Below are 20,653 nucleotides of genomic sequence, written 5' to 3' on the forward strand. Positions count from 1 at the left end.
AGTTGTAATGGTACCTGTTAAATTTTTTCTTTCATTTAGTAAACTTGTAACTTTTAGTATATCTACTCTTCCAAAACTGATACCAATTTTGCTTATTATTGGTGCAAATGAATTAATTCATTTAGCCATTTAACAAACATTTATTGACTACTTGCCATTTGCAGAGTCTGTGTTGGTTTATACCAAAGGTCATGGAAGAAAATAGTTTATTTGGGAACACTTTTTCTTTAAAGATTCTCTAAGAATTTCATTGGTTTTAACTGAAAGGAAGACATTTAACCACTAATAAGTATTGCTAGAGAAGCCCCTGAAGAGCTTTTTATGAGATTCTGAGTTTTTAGTGAAAGTATAGTCCTTTCTGAGGGAACTACCAAAATTCCTTCTGGTTCTATGACTTTATACTGAATTCTCTGCAATAATAGCCTCCTCGTCTGAATTCATAATTTCTCTATTTTATCTGATGCTTTTTTCTATTTCTTAAAGTTTTTTCCTCTCCTATCACAGCCTTCAGTGACTTGCTGAACCCAATAGCAAAGGACTAAATGTGAATTTTAGGAAACCTTGGGGTCAATCTCAAGCAGATAGGAACATCTCTATGGTAGCCTTGTGGATCTGACTTCTGTTATACACCATTTTGCAGAAATTATTTTCTTTCCTATGTCTTAACCATATTCTTTTGTAGTTTATTTTCTCTGTTTTGCAATCACTTTCAGTAATAAGTTTCTTGTGGCATATGTTACTGTTTGAATACCAGCTGATAGCCTTGGTAATGAAAAACAGAAATAATAGCTCAGTGTTCAGCTTATATTTCTATGGGCAGGAAAGTGATTTGTTCATTTATGCTTGGTTTGCATAAGTTAGCACTTGAAGGTATTGAATGAGTCCTCTGCTATCAACTTGAAAAATATATTTAAATTAAATCTAGTGGTGAAGTTAAACATAATAAGTTCACAGATACTAATGGTTTTAATTTTGTCATGTGTACAAACAAACAAGTTTACTTGACAATAGAAATATTAAGCAAGACAATTTCATAATTTAACAAAATTTTTTCTTGTTTTGAATATTGTTTCCCTTCAGTCATATTATTATATAGAAAATCAGGGTGCTCTCTAGTAAGTCTTAACTTGCTATTTTTCCTTAAAATGAAAATATTTCTTTTTCCTCTTGGTGCATTGGATAATATAAATGAAAGCTCAAAGGCTATAATGTACCAAAAAATTATGTTCAGTAAAAACTGATTCACAGAAAGCAGTATATGGAAATATGACATATAAAATTATTCTTAAAGTATATTTCATTCTTAGTATATACTTTGAATTGGCTTTGTATGAAAATATATAGGAATGTGAAAGAATCTATAGTGTATGTTCCATTGAAATTAATAAATCATACATTATCCAAGCAAAATGATTTTCCCATTGGCATTATTTTTTTAAATAAATGATTACATAAAGAATATAAAAACTTGGCAGTTTTCTGGTTGGAAATACAAATTAAGGAAGCTATACAGGTTTCCACTGGTTTATAGATGAGAAACAACTTCTATAAATTATCTGGACATTTTCCTACCTCTATTTCCCACCTGTAATTGTTGCATAAATGGTCTCCTAATTTATGACAATGAAGCCAAGAATATACAATGGGGACAGGATAGTCTCTCCAATGAATTATATTGGGAAAATTGGACAGCCACATGCAAAAGAATGAAATTGGACCACTATCTTACACCACACACAAAACATATCTCAAAATGGATTAAAGACTTGAATATAAGACCTGAAGCCATAAAACTCTTAGAAGAAAACATGGAATAAGCCCTTTCACAGAGGTCCTGGCAATATTTTTTTTTGAATCACTGAAAAGCAAAAGCAGCAAAACCAAAAATGAACAAGGGGGCCCACATCAAGTTAAAAACTTCTGCACAGCAAAGAAAACCATCAAAAAAATGAAAAGGCAACCTACTGAATGGGAGAAAATATTTGCAAATCATATATATGATAAGGTGCTAACATCCAAAATATAAAAAATGCCTACAACTCAACAACAACAAGAAAACAAATAATCTGATTTAAAAATGAGCAAAGATCTGCATAGACATTTTCCCAAAGGAGACATACAGATGCCAACAGGTACATGGAAAGATGTTCAACATCATTAATCATTAGGGAAATGCAAATCAAAACTACAATGAGATTTTACCTCATACCTGTTAGAATGGCTATGGTTGAAAAGAGAAGAAATAACAAGTGCTGGCAAGGATATGGAATAAAGGAAACCCTTGTACATTGTTGGTGAAAATGCAAAATGGTATAGTCAATATGGAAAACAGTATAGAGTTTTCTCAAAAAATTAAAGATAGAACTATCATGTGATCCAGCAATTCTACTTCAATTTATCTGAAGAAAATGAAAACACTTACTCAAAAAGATATATGTACCTATGTTCATTGCAGCATTATTTACAATAGTCAAGATGTGAAAGCAATATCAAAATGCCCATCGATGAGTGAATGGACAAATAAATTGGGGTATAGATATAATGGAATATCGTTCAACTATAAAAAAGAATGAAATCTTGCCATTTGTAACAAAATGGATGAACCTCAAGGGCTTTATGCTAAGTGAAATAAGTTAAAGAAAGACAACTAGCATATGGTTTTTCTTATCTAGATTTTTAATGTGAAATAAAAAAAATCTTTAAACTATAGAAAACAAATTGGTTGTTGCCAAAGGTGTCAAGGGGTGGGGTATAAGATAAAAGGGTGAGCTATTTTTTTTACCTTAAGTAAATTGAATAAAAATGGTTAACATAAACAAAAGAATTAAAAAGAAACTTGGCAGTGTTCTGGTTGTAAATATAAATTAAGGAAGCTATACAGTAAGTTTTAATGATGAGAAACAACTTCTATAAGTTATTTAGACAATTTTCTCACCTGTATTTAAGTTTGGCCTGAACTGATTTAGGCAGGTATCTTTCTGGTAAGTCCACAGAGAAAGGAGACTTCATACCCTAATTTAATGATGTCTCCTAGTGTATAGAGGTTGATGCTAGGCAAGTTACTGAGAAATGTACATTTGGCCAAGGCATCCTTTCATTTCTTTCTTTCTTTCTTTCTTTCTTTCTTTCTTTCTTTCTTTCTTTCTTTTTTTTGTCTCTTCTAGAACATCTGCATTTTGCCTTCTTGTTTCCTGGTGCTTGAATGGAAGCAGGAAATCATACTGGAGAGAAATATGAATAACCAGTTACAAGTCCCGGCTAGATCTCTTACATGCAACCTTTGCCATGCCATCTCATGTCTTTGTACCTTTTGACCTCCGTCATAGAAAAACAATAATGGCAATAATGTGTGACTTTTGGTGTTGAGATAAAAGTATGTGAAGGTACTTTGCCCTCAGATGGGCCTCAACGGTCCTTGAATAGGCTAAAATTATACTGCTTTTCTTAACTTCCTCCCCTGCTATACCCAAAACTATACTGAAATCACCAATATTACTATGACACCCATTGGGGAAATATTTTCTTTCCTGATTACTTTGCCTTTACACATATAGAAATGATCAATATTTAACAACAAATGTGTATATCCAACCTAGACTTCTCTGCCAAACTCTAGATGTGCATACTCGGTGTTTCTACTGAAACTTTTACTTGGATGACTAATTACTTTAGTCTCCTCATGCCCAAACTTAACCTCTGAACTTTCCTTCCATCCAAACTTATTTAACGAGCAGCCATTTACTATCTTACTTGATAGGAACTCTATTCTTCTAATCACTCTGTCCAAAAACCTTCGGTACCTCTTTAACACCTCTTTTTCTCCCACCATGCTTTCAATCATTAGATAATTTTCAGATCTAAAACTTCATTCTATATCCAGAATCTGATTTCTTTTCTGCTTCTAACTATCATATCATTAAAATTTTTTTAAAGTAATTTCTTACCTAGATATTTGGATTAGGCAATAAACATCCCAACAGGGTCTTCTACTTCAATTTTCATCCATCTGTGACTATTCTCAACACAGATTTCAGAAAATGGTCTTTTTAAAATGTTGGCTCACATAACTCAAAACCCTGTAGAGACTCCCCAATTCGCTTAGAGTATAAGCTAAGATTCATACCGTGGTCTTCAAGGTCCTGTATGATCAGCCTTTATCCCCTTTCTCATCTGATCAGATCTCTTATGACTTTTCTTCTCTCATGATTTCCAGGCAAATACTTGTTTTTTCTGTAGACACACTAGGCTACTAGGCATTCTTTGTCCTCAAGGCCTTCAGTCTGGCTGGCACCTTTGTTTGAACCGGTGTCTACCTCTCCTTCTTCCCCAATACCTCCTTGATGAACCTCCTCACCTCTGTCAAGTCTTTGTTCAAGCTTTGCCTCTCTGAGGCCTGCCTTGACCACAGTATTGAAGATTGTGATCTATTTCCTATCCCACCTGATTCAATTATTCCAAATCCTCCTTATTCTGCTCTATTTTTTCTCCTAAAGCACATATCATCTCAAATTCCATATAATTTACTTATTGTTCATCATATTTTTCTAATTTTTTTCTCTCTCTACCAAAAAGCTACATGAAGGTAAAATTTTTATTCACTGATGTGCCCAGTACAGTACTTGATAAATATTTGTTAACAAGTATTTGTTAAATGAATGAATAATGTATTAAGATACTTACATGTTAAAAAAATTTGCTCACTCTTCCATAGAAACTGGTCTCCAGTAACAAAATTCCATGTAGTGTGGCAGATTTCTGGGAAATATTCTGAGGCTTTCCCATTACTGGTCATATTACATAGTTTACATTTCTGAAACTTGTCTAATTGATACTTCTAAAACTTCAGAATTAAAATTTGGGTCAGTAATCTGCAAAACTGTTAGTATGTTTGCAAACATAAAACATGTATGTTATGTTTTACACACACACACACACACACACACGGAAATATTTTAAGAAACTATTAGGGAATATGTGATAATTAGTAAAAACTCCCAAGAGATATGATAGCTTAGCAGTTAACACAGATTCTGAACTCTCAGTTAAATCTTGGTTACTCTACCTCTTAACATGAGACTTTTGGCAAGTCACTGAACCTCTCTGCCTCTGTAAAAACTGTACCTTCCTGCAGTTGAGATATCACTTCACACGAGTGAGAATGGTGAAAATTAACAAGACAGGAAACAACAAATGTTGGAGAGGAAGTGGAGATCTCTTGCATGGTTGGTGGGAATGTGAACTTGTGCAGCCACTCTGGAAAACTGTGTGGAGGTTCCTCAAAGAGTTAAAAATAGAGCTACCCTAGGACCCAGCAATTGCAGTGCTGGGGATTTACCCCAAAGATACAGATGCAATGAAAGGCCAGGACACCTGCACCCCAATGTTTATAGCAGCAATGTCCACAATAGCCAAACTGTGGAAGGAGCCTCGGTGTCCATCGAAAGATGAATGGATAAAGAAGATGTGGTTTATGTATACAATGGAATATTACTCAGCCATTAGAAATGACGAATACCCACCATTTGTTTCAACGTGGTTGGAACTGGAGAGTATTATGCCGAGTGAAGTTAAGTCATTCGGAGAAGGACAATCATTATACGGTTTCACTCATATGGGGAATATAAAAAATATTGAAAGGGATTATAGGGGAAAGGAGAGAGAATGAGTGGGAAAAATCAGAGAGGGTGAGAAAACATGAGAGACTCTTAACTCTGGGAAACGAACAAGAGGTAGTGGAAAGGGAGGTGGGCGGGGGGATGGGGTCACTGAGTGATGGGCAGTGAGGTGGGCACTTGACGGGATGAGCACTGGGTGTTATGCTATAGGTTGACAAATTGAAGTCCAATAAAAAAACTTACAAAAAAATACAAAAAGTAAATGAAGAAAAGAAACTGAGACACAATATTAAAGGTTAAAGAGCAATTACACAAAAATTAAATAATTCAAACAATATCTTAAATTACTTCCTCAAAGCATTGAAATTTCTATTTGAAGTCATCCTCTTCATTAAAGCATCCTAGAATTTTTACCACAGTGAGTGACTGTTGAGAAGGGGTGAAGAGAAAGGAAGGAGAGAATACTATATTATAATTCTTTTTTATGATAGTTAACTTTATTGTAATAGATGGCAGTGATTGAGACTTGGAGGGAGCCTATAGGGGACTTCTGAGTTGCTGGTCAGATTTCACTGCTTGGGCTGTGTGGCTGTTACTTTGTTTACTTTGTGATCACTTTGTATAATTAATCAAGCTTCACATAAATGATTTGTGTACTTTTAAAAATGTATGATATTCTCTCATTAAAAGCTTCTGTAAAACTTATTTTGCAATATACAACATGGATGAATCTTGTAAATATTATGCTAAGTTAAATAAGTCAATCATAGAAAGGTAAATATTTCATGATCCCACTTCATGAGTATCTAAAATAGTCAAATTCATAGAATCAGGGATGCCTGGGTGGCTCAGTGGTTGAGCATCTGCCTTCGGCTCAGGGAGTGATCCCACGGTCCTGGGATTGAGTCCTACCTACATCAGGCTCCCTACATGGAGCCTGCTTCTCCCTCTGCCTATGTCTCTGCCTGCCTCTCTCTCTGTGTCTCTTATGAATAAATAAATTTTTAAAAATCTTAAAAAAAATTCATAGAATCAAAGAGTGGAAAGTTGGTTGCCAGGTGCTAGGGAGGAGGGAGGAATAAGGAGTTACTAAGCAACAGGCATAAAATTGTAGGCAAGTAAGATCTGCCAAGCTTTAGAGATCTGTTTATATCATTGTTCCTATAATCAACAAATAATATATTGTATGCTTAAAATTTTGTTAAGAGGGTAGATCTCATGTTGAGTTATTTCCACATAAAACTACATAATAATAAAAATGAAAGCAGCAAATGTATTAAAATTAATAAAGGATTAAATTTCAACCTGCACTTCCTGAAGTTGGGTACTGCAGTTAGCTATGATAGATATAGGGAAAGAAGCATAATGGGCTATATATTTCTTTTTACCTGGTAATATAAAATACTCAGATTTGTGTGTAGAATATATGTTATAGATATATTTGTCTACATATATTTGTGTGTAGAATATATACGTTTTTGAACATATGTTCTTGGGCAAATCAATGAATTGTGCAGTAGGTGAGTGTTCAGTGATCATGTTTTAAAGACACATTGTTCAAATTAACATTTTTCTTATTTGATTTTCTATAAAAGGAAGGATATACCATTAATTCTTAACTCTTAAAACATTATGCTGCAGAAAGGTAAGATATTAAAGTCTATGTATCTTCCTTTCTGTTGATTTAACAATATATGACATAGACACCATGTTATCATGATAGCCAGAACAACAAGTAGTAAATGCTTCATTAATACCTATTTTTAAAATGTCAGTTTTCTTAGAAGCTATTTATTTATCAATGTTGTGGGTATTATAGTATTTTTCTCTGATGAATGTCCAGATCCTCTGCTATAGTAAAGGGTTCCTGATAAATTTCTGTGCTCTTAATATCTGATAGACAATAGGTAGAGTCATTGATTTGGAAAATGTGTGAGCTAGACCGAAGGTGACCTGCTTAAATTCAAAGTCATGCCCCTTCCTCAGGGAGGTAGAACATAAAGGCACTCTGTCTACTCCAGAACATGCCTTTCCCATGTCTTTCTCTCTCATATCCTTAAAACTTTTCAGTATCAACTGGCTCCAGGCAGTCTTCTGGATTGCTTGGTTAATTCTCAGACCTCTGCTCTTTATCTCCATGATGCTCTGGTCAAATCTCTAGCAGAGCCCTTGATAAGCGAAAGGATTGCAGAGATTGGTTTTCTTGTTCTCAGTGCATTGTCAATAGATGTTTGTTGAATGAAAGAATTGTCAGTTGGGGCTATTAACCTTCAGAGAGGAAACTTTAAACCTGCTTGCTAATTACCAGAAGCTGTCTAGTGATAGTAGACATACTCAAAACTTATTAATTGCTTTAATTTTTAAAGAAAACTCAGCAAGAAAAGACAAGGAAGGAAGAGAGAGGAAGAAAAAAAGTAATTTAATCTCAGCAGGGTTGACATGTTTCTAAAAGCATGTTCATGGATCAGATTCCTGAGTGCCTGACAAAATAAGTAGCTTACTATTGAACAATGGGCGAATTTCATTTTGAAATTAAGATTTTTTAAAAATTGAGAATAAGCTGAAAAATGATAGCAGAGAAAAAGCAAAGAAATATATCCTGAGGTAAAAACCACTTGCATATTGAGTTACTCATTTTTAATTAATTAATTAATTACTTTTTTTCAGTTGATTTCTTTTTTTAAATTGAAGTATAGTTGACATACAATGTTTCATTAGTTGCTGGTGTACAACAAAGTGATTTAACATCTCTATGTGTTATGTTACACTCACCACAAATATAGCTACAATCTGTCACTATACAATGCTATCACACTACCATTGGCTATATAACCTATGCTGTACCTTTTATTTCCATGACTTACTCATTCCATAACTGTAAGCCTGTATCTTCCACTCCTATTCACCCATTTTGCCCTTCTCTAACCTACTTCCCTTTGGCAACCATCAGTTTGTTACTTATTTTAATTAAATCTCTGAATTTAACTAGATACTACTATATATTAACCCCCCTGCACACTTAATCTGAAAACCTGTCAATGTATAAATGAGGATTAAAAAACTTTTAACTTGACACTTGTGTAAGAAAAGATTTTGTTATTGGAACCAGTTTAAAAACTGATTTTAACCAACCATCCCCAACAACAAAACAAAGATTGGGGATGTCCAGGAAAAGACTGACAAAATGAAGAGACATCTGGAATCCGTGTTGTGTAGAAAATTGAGCTGGAAAAGGAGGACTGAATTGGAGTATGATGGATGAGTTCATACATTCAGTTCAAACTGAAAGTCAATGCAGGCTATCTTCAGTTCAATACTGGTACCTTTCAAAGCATCAGTAATGTGCAGCACCAGGTAGCAGGGTCTCCTAAAGGAAAGCGCAGTCATTACTGGAAATGTTTGAACAGAACCTGGATGATCACCTCTCAACTAGATGAGATTGACTTGGATAAGTCATCTTATAAGATTTCCTCTAATTTTTAGATTCTATAAAATGTACTTTACTTTAAAAGACATAAGAAACTAACTCCCTATTTCTTTGTTCTTTCCTTTTTCCATAAAAGACTAACTACAGTAGAAAAAAAGATATGGAATGAATATCAGTGTGTTAGGAAACCTTTCCTGAGTAGATGAAGTCTGTAGTGCTTTAAATAGAGTAAATGCTAGCTTCAAATCCTTAAATCAAATTGAGGGAAAAAGATACCCAGGTTGATTTTTTAAAAAAATTAAACTATTGTATTTGATAGTTTGCTAATTTTGTCTTTTTATTTGCTGTAATGGTTATTAGTTATAAGTCCTAATTGTTCAAAAATATGTATTTAAAAATATTTGTTCTGAAAGGAAAGATAACTTTAAATGATGTGGGACTTAGTTCTACAGAACATATTAACTATAGCACTATTACTTTTTTAATGTTTAAGGAGGTACTAACTATATACTCTCTTGAAAAGAGAAAAGTATAATAGGCTCTAAAAACTGGTCTAACACACTATGTTCTGAGCTAGGAAGGAGGAAGACCCTAGGGTATTGACTTACACCTAGTTAGGGCTGTTGTGAAGTCATGCATATGAAGGTGTTTAAAATACATTTTCAATTAATTCAACAGGTGTTTGAGTGCCTTTATGGGATCAAGGATAAATGAATAAACTGCCTTAATTTTCCCATGAGAAGAGAGTCTGGAGGGGGAAACAGATGAATGAACTTATAATTAGAGTCCAATAAGACAGGTGCTACCATAGAAGCATGTGAGTGCTGGAGGATCAGAGAGGAGGGGCATTTATTCAGAAAGGAAGTCCAGGGAAAGCTCTTTGAAAATGTCGGGATTTGAGCTTTAATTTTGGAAGAGTGAGTCCTTGTTGGCCAAATGAAGAAGAATGAAAGGATTCCGGCAGTGGAATGGCTCAGTTATCAAACAGCCTGATACTTCCAGGGAGCTGGTGTCTCAAGAAAACACTGGACCCATCATAAACCATGAGTGAATCAGATGAGTAGACAGCTGAGCGTCCCATAACATGAGTTGCCTAGCTGGAGGGGCAGGCCACAAAACAAGGGCTAAAAACGGTAATTAGAGATAAGCTTGGTACATGAGTGAGTTGAAGCAGAACTGAGAACTCGTCTTCTGAATATTACCTTTTTATATAGCTTTCTGCTGTGTTACTCATGGCTTTATGGGTTGTGATGTGTCTTTAGAGTAGCATCAGACACCCAGGTGGCAGCATCTAGTAGTATTGACCATTTCCTTCTGGAAAAGCCAGATATTGGCATGTTTGTTTTTTTGCATGAGTTTTATAAAACTATAGTAACTGCTAGGAAAATTTTTTAGTTCTTTTCTTCTGCCTGTGAAGAAGATGTGGTTTTAGTAGGGGGTAAGAGAAACTGTATAATCAATTATATGCTGTCATTTTTTAATTTAATGATTCTGTATAATGGTCATTAAATTAGAAACTGTTGAGAAAAAAAAGCCCTGATTTCCATGAAGAAGTGATCTTAGTTGTGTTTCTGTAAAGTTGGCCAGGTGTGTGGGTAAGCTGGCTGAGAGTAGATGGTAGCTTTATGCTCTTGCTTATCTTTTTGCCTTATTGCTCATTACTCCTTGATTTTTAGATTAACTCCACAACAGATCAGCTCTGAACATCTAATTGTGATAGAAGACCATGGTGGCCTAGTTTTTCCCTCAGCTTCATGAGACCTTAGGTTTCTTCTTGATTCTGGGACCCTGATTTCTCTTTTCTTAGAGCATTTACTTTAGAAAACTTGCAATCATAAATTTTTTCTCTGCTCTTTTGAGACATAAATATTTTTAAAAGTCTCTTGCCAGTTTTACAGTCCAGGAATGTCTTTGTAAAAGCCTGGAGAGTCATTCTTTTGAAATATAATCAAGAAAGATTGTACTCCTAGTCTCTATCTCCCAGAGTCTATGGGAGGGTAGGATCCTTACTTCAATAAGTGCCAATTAGCAAACATACATGGTCTAATCATACTCACTAACCTTTCCTCTCCCTATCCTCTAGTACCTTCCCACTAGCTTACCCAGGCTTAAAAATCCCCATTTTTGATTTTGTAGAATTGAGCTCAGTCTCTCTTTTTTACTGTATTGGTCTTGATCCCAATTGCAATAGTCTTAAATAAAGTCCTCCTTACTTATTTAACTTGTCCAGGACACTTATTCTTTGATGTAGGGTGGGCTTAGAATCATACTGAAGGATGGCCACATAGAACTATAGCCAAGTGAGCATCCAGTATAAAATGAAATTGGCCACAGTGCTATATATTCATTCTCAGCGACTGGAACTTTTGAAAATTCAGCCAGAAAGTATATAGTCTTTTCTTGAGTTCTGGGTGCATGGAGTGGATTTTTTTTGGGTGGGGGGACAGAGTGTGTGCAAGCAGAGGGGAGGAGGGGCAGAGGGAGAGAATCTTAAGCAGGCTCCACACACTCAGCATGGAGCCCAATTTGGACCTCCATTTCATGTCCCTGAGATCATGACCTGAGCTGAAATCAAGAATCAGATGCTTAACTGACTGAGTTACCCAGGTGCCCCACATGGAGTGAACACTTAAGGAATTTCCACTGGGCTTAAGTCTAGGGCAAAAGATGTTTTAAAAAGGTATAATAATGAAAATTATTTGGGACAGAGTAATTAGGCGTGCAAACTGAAAATGAATACAGGATCTTGAGATGAGAATGGAGCATGGAGTTAATTATCCTCCTGTGCATTGGAGTAGATGAGTTATTTTTTCAAAAGGTAAGATAGAAAAATGGGTTATAAATGCAGTAAATCTCTTTTTATGATGTTGAGTTTTCTTTGGACTTCTTTTCCAGCCTTCCAACTAATGAAGATAATTAGGTAGGGTATTTCAATGATTCTTATATGACAACTTTGCTTACAAACACAAAGCGGGTCAAAAATGCAAATATAGCATTCTGCTTTAATGCAAAGATGGGAAATAACATAAGCAATTATCTGACAAATGGCAGCTGTTTAAACTGCAGGATACTAAACTGGTATCTTAGCAGGAGTGTCATTATCTATAGCCGTTAAAAGTTTGTTTCTTTATTATTTCATTTTTATTGGCTTAGGTTTTAAACAGGGAAAGATAAACTCCCCAACTGAAGGCTTTATTACTTTTACTACATGAATGTTGCTCTATTACTAAAAAGATATCATGTTATTTGATTAAAGTTCTCAAAAGATTAGCTCCAGCTTTTTTATTATTTGCATTTAGAGATAAGAACACTATTTGAATGTGTGTGTATGTGAAATGGTGAAGCTGACAAAACTTTTATGTTGACACTAGCCTTGTTAAAATTTATAATCACAATTCATACAAATGATCAATTCCTGAAAAACTTAAATATTCTTACTAAGTTTTGGATGCTGTTATTTCAGGACACGACTCTCCTTTTGCATAGGATTCTGCTTGTCCATATGGAAGTGGGCAGGTAAATGGGACTATTGTAGTAAAATGGTAAAGTATATGAGGTTACTTTCCATTACTTCTATTTTTTTCTTCTTCCTTTTCTTTTTCATTCCTAAATGCCACCTCCCAACTTCATTTCAGGTATTTAGTATCCTGCTAATTATAATCCAAACTCCCCTAGAGAGAAAATGGTAATTGCTTGTAGGTTTGTGAATACCAATTGATGCACTTACTTCATGATTTTCTTTGACATGACACCTACGCTAATAGATCAGAACAAAATATGTACACTTAAGGTTTTGACTTCACCAAAACATTTTACAAGTTGTCTCTGATATATTTATTAATGGGTACATTATAGAAATATAAGCTAGATGCCAGTATCCCTATAGATCAAATATCTAACGTCCGTATTTATAGTATGTCTATTAATGAACTATTGTCAACAAGAAGAAAAGAATTATCTAAGGTATAGCTGTGTCCTTGTTCCTATACAATATTTAATATTTAAAAATACATGAATGCATTTGTAATGCACTCTTTTAAAAAGAAATATGAGTGCAGCCTGTGAGCCTATTGTGTACAGTGGCATCAAGATCTGTTAAAAAAGGATCAGGAGAGAAGAAGTTAAGATAGTGAAGTAGTAGGGGGACCCTGGGCTTGCCTCATTCCTCAAACACAGCTAGATCTACATCAAATCATTTTGAACAACTAGAAAATCAATCTGAGAATTAAGAAAGCAATCTTCATAATTGGAGGGAGAAAATGTGGCAGATGTAAGGTTCAGAGATGTGAACAGGGAGAGAGAAAAGTTGAGGTGCTGTGGAGGGGTGGGACACTTTTCACAGAGCAAGTCAGAAAGAAAAGCAGAGAGTGGGAGAGAGAGAGAGAGTGGCATGTAGGGTTTGCCCAAGGCACCAGTTTGGGGATCCCCTGGGTCACACAGGGGGAAAATGTTCCCCTTCCTGGAATACATTTGGAAGAGAGTATTTGCTTTTCCAAGGATAAAAGACCCACCAAGTGGTATTGAGCAGCCATTAAACAGCAGGGGACAGAGGTACATGGAGAGCACATGCTGGTAGCAACTTCTTGCTGTGCTTCAACATAGACTGTGCACTTGAGCAAGCATGTGACTGCTTTTCTGGGACAGAAAGATGGTTGGCACGGTGTTGTGAGGCTCTCCTCTGGGGGATGGGAGTGGATCTGTGCAGTGCCAGGTACATTAAGATTTGTTTTTCAGAATCCTAACCGCAGGCCAGAGATAAAACACAGGAGAACTGTGGTGTGGGGCATGCCAAAGGCTGGGCACAGACAGGTTGAGAGCAGGGATCTGACAAAAGCTTGGAACACAGAAGAGTATATTGTTCACTTTTCTGTGAGGGCCTCCTGAATAATAGCTGCCATGAGTTCCCATACCTGGGGATGAGAAGGTGGGTGATGCCACCCACCAGCATGTTTGGACTTCAGAGAGAAACATAGCACTTCCAGCAGAGGCTGGAGGCGTTTACACCAAACCTTGCCCCCCTGAACCCAGCAGGGACATCTTTATTAGGGCAGGTATACTGTAAGCCAGCACCATGGGCCTCTCCATCAGAAGACACACACAGGCCCTTCCCATGCATCAAGGCTACTGATCATAGAGTGCTCCAAAGCATCAGCTTCAGTTCAGGGGGAGATAGGACCAGGGTTTTTTAAATTTTAATTTCTTTAATTTTTAATTAAATTTTTTTCTTTGGCATCAGGCTTATAGCTTTTTGTTCATTTGTTGGCTTGTTTGTTTCCTTTTCTCTCTTTTGGATTAGGCCTTTTCCTCCTCCCCCCCCCCCCCCCCCCGCCCTTCTTTCTTTTTCATTGGAATCAAACTTTTTGTTTGTCTACTTGTTTGCTTTTTTGTTCCTTTTCCTTTTCACTTTCTTGGATCAGGCTTTTTTAAAAATCAGGCTTATCTTAACCAACAAGTCAAAGCACACCTAGTTAAAGGTTCAAACACTCCCCAATGCAGGCAAGGAGGAACTCTGCAGAGGACTAACTTGTGTGAAAGAACATCTAAAACACAATGGCAGAGTGCACACAGGATACAGCAGAAATACTTCCCAAAGTACCAAGTGCAGCACCTTCTTAATATAGTATTATTTTCAGCAGTGGGAAACAAAACAAGCTTTTATAACACGCAAAAGACAGAAACTAGACATAATGGCAAGATGGAGGAATTCTCCCCAAAAGAAAGGTCAAGAAGAAATCATAACCAGGGATTTGCTCAAGACAGATACAAGCAATATATCTGAACAAGAATTTAGAACAACAGTCATAAGAATACTAGCTGGGCTTGAAAGAGCATAGAAGACACAGTAAAACCCTGGTGATAAAGAGATAAAAGACCTAAAAACTAGTCAGGCTGAAATAAAGTGGTATGACTGAGATGTGAAATTGACTAGATGTAAAAATAATGAAGATGGAAGAAGCAGAGGAATGAATTGGTGATATAGAAGGTAAAATTATGGAAAACAATGAAGCTGCAAAGAATAGGGAAAGCAAACTTTTAGATCATGAAACTAGACTTAGGAAACTCAGCAATTCCACGAAGTGCAATAATATCCATATCATAGGAATCCTAGAAGAAGAAGAATGGGGGAAAAGGGGCAGAAGTTCTATTTGAAGAAATTAAGCTGAAAACTTCTTTACTCTGGAGAAGGAATCAAGCATTCAAGTCCATGAGGCACAGAGAACTCCCCTCAAAATTAACAAAAACACCACCAAAACATATCATAGTGAAACTTGCACAATACAAAAATAGAGAATTCTGAAGGCAGCTGGGGACCAAAGGTCCTTAGCCTTGTAGGCTAGACACATAAGGTTAGCAGCAGATCTGTCCATAGAAACATGGTAAGCCAGAAGAGAGTGGTATGATATATTCAATGTGCCGAAAGGGAAAAATATGCAGCCAAGACTACAATATTCAGCAAAGCTGTCATTTAGAATAGGAGGAGAGAAATAGAGATTCCAATACAAGCAAAAACTAAAGGAGTTCATGAACATAGAACCAGCTTTTCAAGACATCTTAAAGAGGACCCCTGAGTGGGTCCAAAGGGAGATCAAAAGTAACAGACTGGAAAGGAACAGAGACAATCCATAGGAACAGTGACTTTACAGGTAATACAATGGCACTAAATTCATATCTATCAATAATTATTTTAAATGTAAATGGGCTCAATGCTCCAATAAAAAGATATAGGGTATCAGAATTGATAAAAACAAAACAGGGATCCCTGGGTCAAAACAAGATCCACCAATATGCCACTTACAAGAGACTCATTTTAGACTCCAAAATACCTCTAGATTGAAAGTGAGGGAGTGGAGAACCACCTATCATGCTAATGGACATCAAAAGAAAGCTGAAATATCTATCCTTATATTAGACCAACTAGATTTTAAAACAAAGACTGTAATAAGAGATGAGGAAGTGCATTATGTCATAATTAAGGTGTCTATCCAACAAGAAAATCTAGCAATTATAAATATTTGTGCCCCCTACTTTGGAGCAGCCAAATACATAAATAAATACAAATTTAAAGAAACTCATGGATAATAATACAATAATAGTAGGGGACTTTAACAGCCCACTCACAAAAATGGACAGATAACCTAAGCAAAAGATCAACAAACACATAAGGGCTTATAAATGATATCCCAGATCAGATGCACAAGATGAATAGATATATTCAGAGCAGAATCCTAAAGCAGCAGAATATGTATTATTTTCGAGTACACATGGAACATTCTCCAGAATAGATCACATACCAGGTCACAAATCAGACCTCAACCAGTATAAAAAGATGGAGTTCATACCATGCATATTTTCAGATCACAATGTGATGAAACTTTAAGTCAACAAGAAAAAAATTTGGAAAGACCACAAATACATGGAGGTTAAAGAGTATCCTAGTAAAGAATGAATAGGTTAATTAGGATTAAAGAAGAAATTAAAAAAAAATACATGGAATCAAATGTAAATGAGAACATGACAGTCCAAAACCTTTGTGATGCAGCAAAGGCAGTCCTAGAAGGGAAGTATATAGTGATACAGGCCTTCCTTAAGAAGCATGAAAAATCTCAAACAGCCTAACCTTATATCTAAAGGAGCTGGGAAAAAAACAGTAAATAAAGCCTAAAACTAGCAGGAAAAGGGAAATAATTAAGATCTGAGCAGAAATAAATGGCATAGAAATTAAAAAAAAAAAAACCAACAGAACATATAGATGAAACTAGGAGCCGCTTCTTTGAAAGAATTAACAAAATTGATAAATCCTCAGCCAGACTTATCAAAAAGAAAAGAGAAAGGGCCTAAATAAATAAAATCATGAAAGAGAAGCGATCACAACCAACACTGTTGAAATTCAGACAATTACAAGAGAATATTATGAACAATTATATGCCAACAAATTGGGCAATCTGGAAGAAATGGATAAATTCCTAGAAATATATAAATTATCAAAACTGAAATAGGAACAAATAGAAAATTTGAACAGATTCATAACCAGTGAATAAATTGAATCAGTAATCAAAAATCTCCCAGCAAAAAAAAGTCCAGAGCTGGATGGCTTCCCAGAGGAATTTTACCCAACATTTAAAGAAGAATTAGCACCTATTTTTCTGAAGCTGTTATAAAAAATAGACATGGAAGGAAAACTTCCAGACTCATTCTATAAGGTCAGCATTACCTTGATTTCAAAACCAGACAAAGATCCCACCGAAAAAGGAGAATTACAGACCTATATCCCTGATTAACATGGCTGCAAAAATTCTCAACAAGATATTAGCTAATTGAATCCAATAGTACCTTAAAAGAACTATTCATCATGATCAAGTGCAATTTATTCCTGGGGCTTAGAGATGGTTCAATATCTGCAAAATGATACATCACAGTAATAAAAGAATAAGAACCATATGATCCTCTCAATAGATGCAGAAAAAGCTTTTGATAAAATACAGCATCCTTTCTTCACAAAAATCCTTAAGAAATTAGGGATAGAAAGAATATACTTCAATATCATAAAAGCCATATACAGAAGACCCACAGTTTATATCATCCTCAATGGGGAAAAACTGAGAGCTTTTCCACTAAGGTTAAGAACAAGAAGAATTTCCAGTCTCACCACTGTTGTTCAACATAGTATTGGATGTCTTAGCCTCAGCAATCAGACAACAAAAGGAAATAAAAGGCATACAAATCATCAAGGAAGAAATCAATCTTTCAGCCTTCACAGATAACATGGCAATGTAGAAAACCTGGATGACTCCACCAAAAATTTGCTAGAACTAATTCATGAATTCAGAAAAGTTGAAGGATATAAAATCAATATACAGAAACCTGTTGCATTTCTATACAGTAGTAATGAAGAGGCAGAAAGAGAAATCAAGGAATTGATCCCATTTACAATTTCATCTAAAAACATAAGATATCTAAAAATAAACCTGACCAAAGAGGGAAAAGATCTGTATGCTGAAAAGTGTAGAACACTGATGAGAGAAATTGAAGGACACAAAGAAATGGGAAAACATTCCATGCTCATGGATTGGAAGAACAAATATTGTTAAAATGTGTATACTATCCAAAGCAATCTATGCATTCAGTGCAATCTCTACCAAAATAATACCATCATTTTTCACAGAGCTAGAATGAACAATCCTAAAATCTGTATGGAACCACAAAAGACTTCAAATAACAAATGTTGAAAAAGAAAAAAACAGGAAACCATTAAAATCCTAGAGAAGAAAACTGTCAGCAGCCTCTTTGACTTTGCAGAAACTTCTTACTAGACATGTCTTTGGAGGCAGGGGAAATAAAAAACAAAAATGAACTATTGGGACCTCATGAAAATAAAATAGTGAAGGAAACAATCAGCAAAACTAAAAGGCCTTCCTTGGAGTGGGAGAAGATATTTTCAAATGACATATCAGGTAAAGGGCTGGTATCCAGAATCTATAAAGAACCTATCAAAACCAACACCCAAAAAATAAATAGGCCAGTTGAGAAATGGACAGAGGACATGTACAGACATTTCTCCCAAGAAGAAATACAAGTTGCTAATGGTTACATGAAAAAATGCTCAACATCACTCAGCACCATAGAAATACAATTCAAAATCACAATGAGATACCACCTCACACCTGTCAGAACGGCTAAATTTAACAACTCAGAAAGTAACAGATGTTGGTGAGGATGCAGAGAAAGAGGAACCCTTTTCCACTGTTGGTGGGAATGCAAACTGGTATAGCTACTCTGGAAAGTAATATGGTGGTTCCTCAAAAAGTTAAAAGTAGAACTACCCTATGACCTAGTAATTGTATCATTGGGTGTTTATTTAAAGGATACAAAAGTGCTGATGTGAGGGGGAACATACACCCTGATGTTTATAGTAGCACTCTCCACAATAGCCAAATTATGGAAAGAGCCCATATGTCCATTGACTGATGAATAGATAAAGAGGTGGTATATATATGTGTGTGTGTATATAGTGAATACAAGAGAAAGGGAAGAAACAGTTGTATAGATTGTTCTGTGTGAATCCTTTTATGATTTTTATCACCACAATTATCAGCTTCCCTGCAGTTTCACTTCAATGTTTTTTTACCATATATATATACACACACACTATGGAATATTACTCATCCACTAAAAAAATGAACTCTTGCCATTTGCAATGATGCAGATGGAACTAGCATGTATTATGCTAAGTGAATTAAGTCAATCAGAGAAAGACAAATATTATATGATTTCATTCATATGTGGAATTTAAGAAACAAAACAGATGCACATGGAGGGAATGAAGATTAAAATAAGATAAAAACAGAGAGAGAGAGAGAGGTTAACCAAAAGAGAGTATAGTTAAGAGACCCAGCTGAGGGTTGCTGGAGGGGAGATGGGTGGGGGATGGGCTGAACAGGTGATGGATCTTAAAGAGGGCACTTATTGGGATAAGCACTAAATATTATATGTAAGTGATTATAAAGCAATAATTCTCCTGAAATAAATACTAGACTATATGTTAACTAACTTGGCTTTAAAATAAATAATAATAAAAATGATCATATTATAATATTGTTTTAGATCTAATCAGGTTATTTATTGAAGATGAAAGTAAGATTCTACACTTTCAGTCTCAAACCCTCTGAGGATGCGGTTTTGACACAGAACTTGCTTTTGCAAGGAACTGAGATTTTTGGTAGACAACATATTTGATATGAATCGTCTGTCTGATATGATTGTCATGGAGGCTATGACAATTTTGGCTGAATTAATAGAAAGGTAGTTCAGAGAATGAGGGAGGCATTGCCCTTCTCTTTTCTGGGTGTCAAGCCACACTTGCCTGATTGCTTCTAGCCTAAGTGCCACAGTTTAGGAAGAGCATGTACAAGTTGAGAACATTTAAAGAGAATGACCAGGAAGAAGATGCTACTATGCCCTAGAAGAACTTTAGGGCACATTGGAGACACCTAATTTGAAGAAATGGTGTGTGTGTGTATGAGTGTGATTAGTGAGATGAATGTGAAATAGGTGTATTGGAATGTCTGCATTCTATTTAGTTATAACATGTAGAATTAGGATTAAATAATGTGTTCTAAATGAGAAATACTTTAATTAAACTAAAATAAGTTTTTGAAGAGAGCATAAGTAAAAATTTTAATGAGTCATTAAAAGATCTGCATGATGATTCATTCATGTTTATGTCTTGATTTACAACTCCAAAGTTGTTCGCTTTTGTAATTTTGTCTGGAATTAGGGTAATCTTTTTACTGATAATGGTCAAAGCTCAGTTATGGCTTTGAAAAGTCAGGCTCCCAACTTGAACTGGGATGCAGAGCACAGTCCACATTTCTACTCAGATTTTTGCCGTGAACATAAAACTTTAAATTAATATAATCAATAATTGATAGTAAAATAAACTTTAAAAATTTTGGGCAGCCTGGGTGGCTCAGTGGTTTAGCGCCGCCTTCAGCCCACGGCCCGATCCTGGAGACCTGGGATCGAGTCCCACATCGGGTTCCCTGCATGGAGCCTGCTTCTCTCTCTGCCTGTGTCTCTACCTCTCTCTCTCTCTCTCTCTCTCTGTGTCTCT

General features: G+C 35.5%; 1 long non-coding RNA gene across 1 annotated transcript in view; it reads left to right on the forward strand.

Annotated features, from left to right (window-relative positions):
- LOC144296473 (uncharacterized) overlaps positions 1-20,653 on the forward strand; it is a 288,654-nt gene that overhangs the window by 1,157 nt on the left and 266,844 nt on the right. The window lies entirely within an intron of this gene.

The sequence above is a fragment of the Canis aureus genome, chromosome 24, assembly GCF_053574225.1.
Source record: "Canis aureus isolate CA01 chromosome 24, VMU_Caureus_v.1.0, whole genome shotgun sequence".
In the NCBI taxonomy this organism is placed as follows: Eukaryota; Metazoa; Chordata; class Mammalia; order Carnivora; family Canidae; genus Canis; species Canis aureus.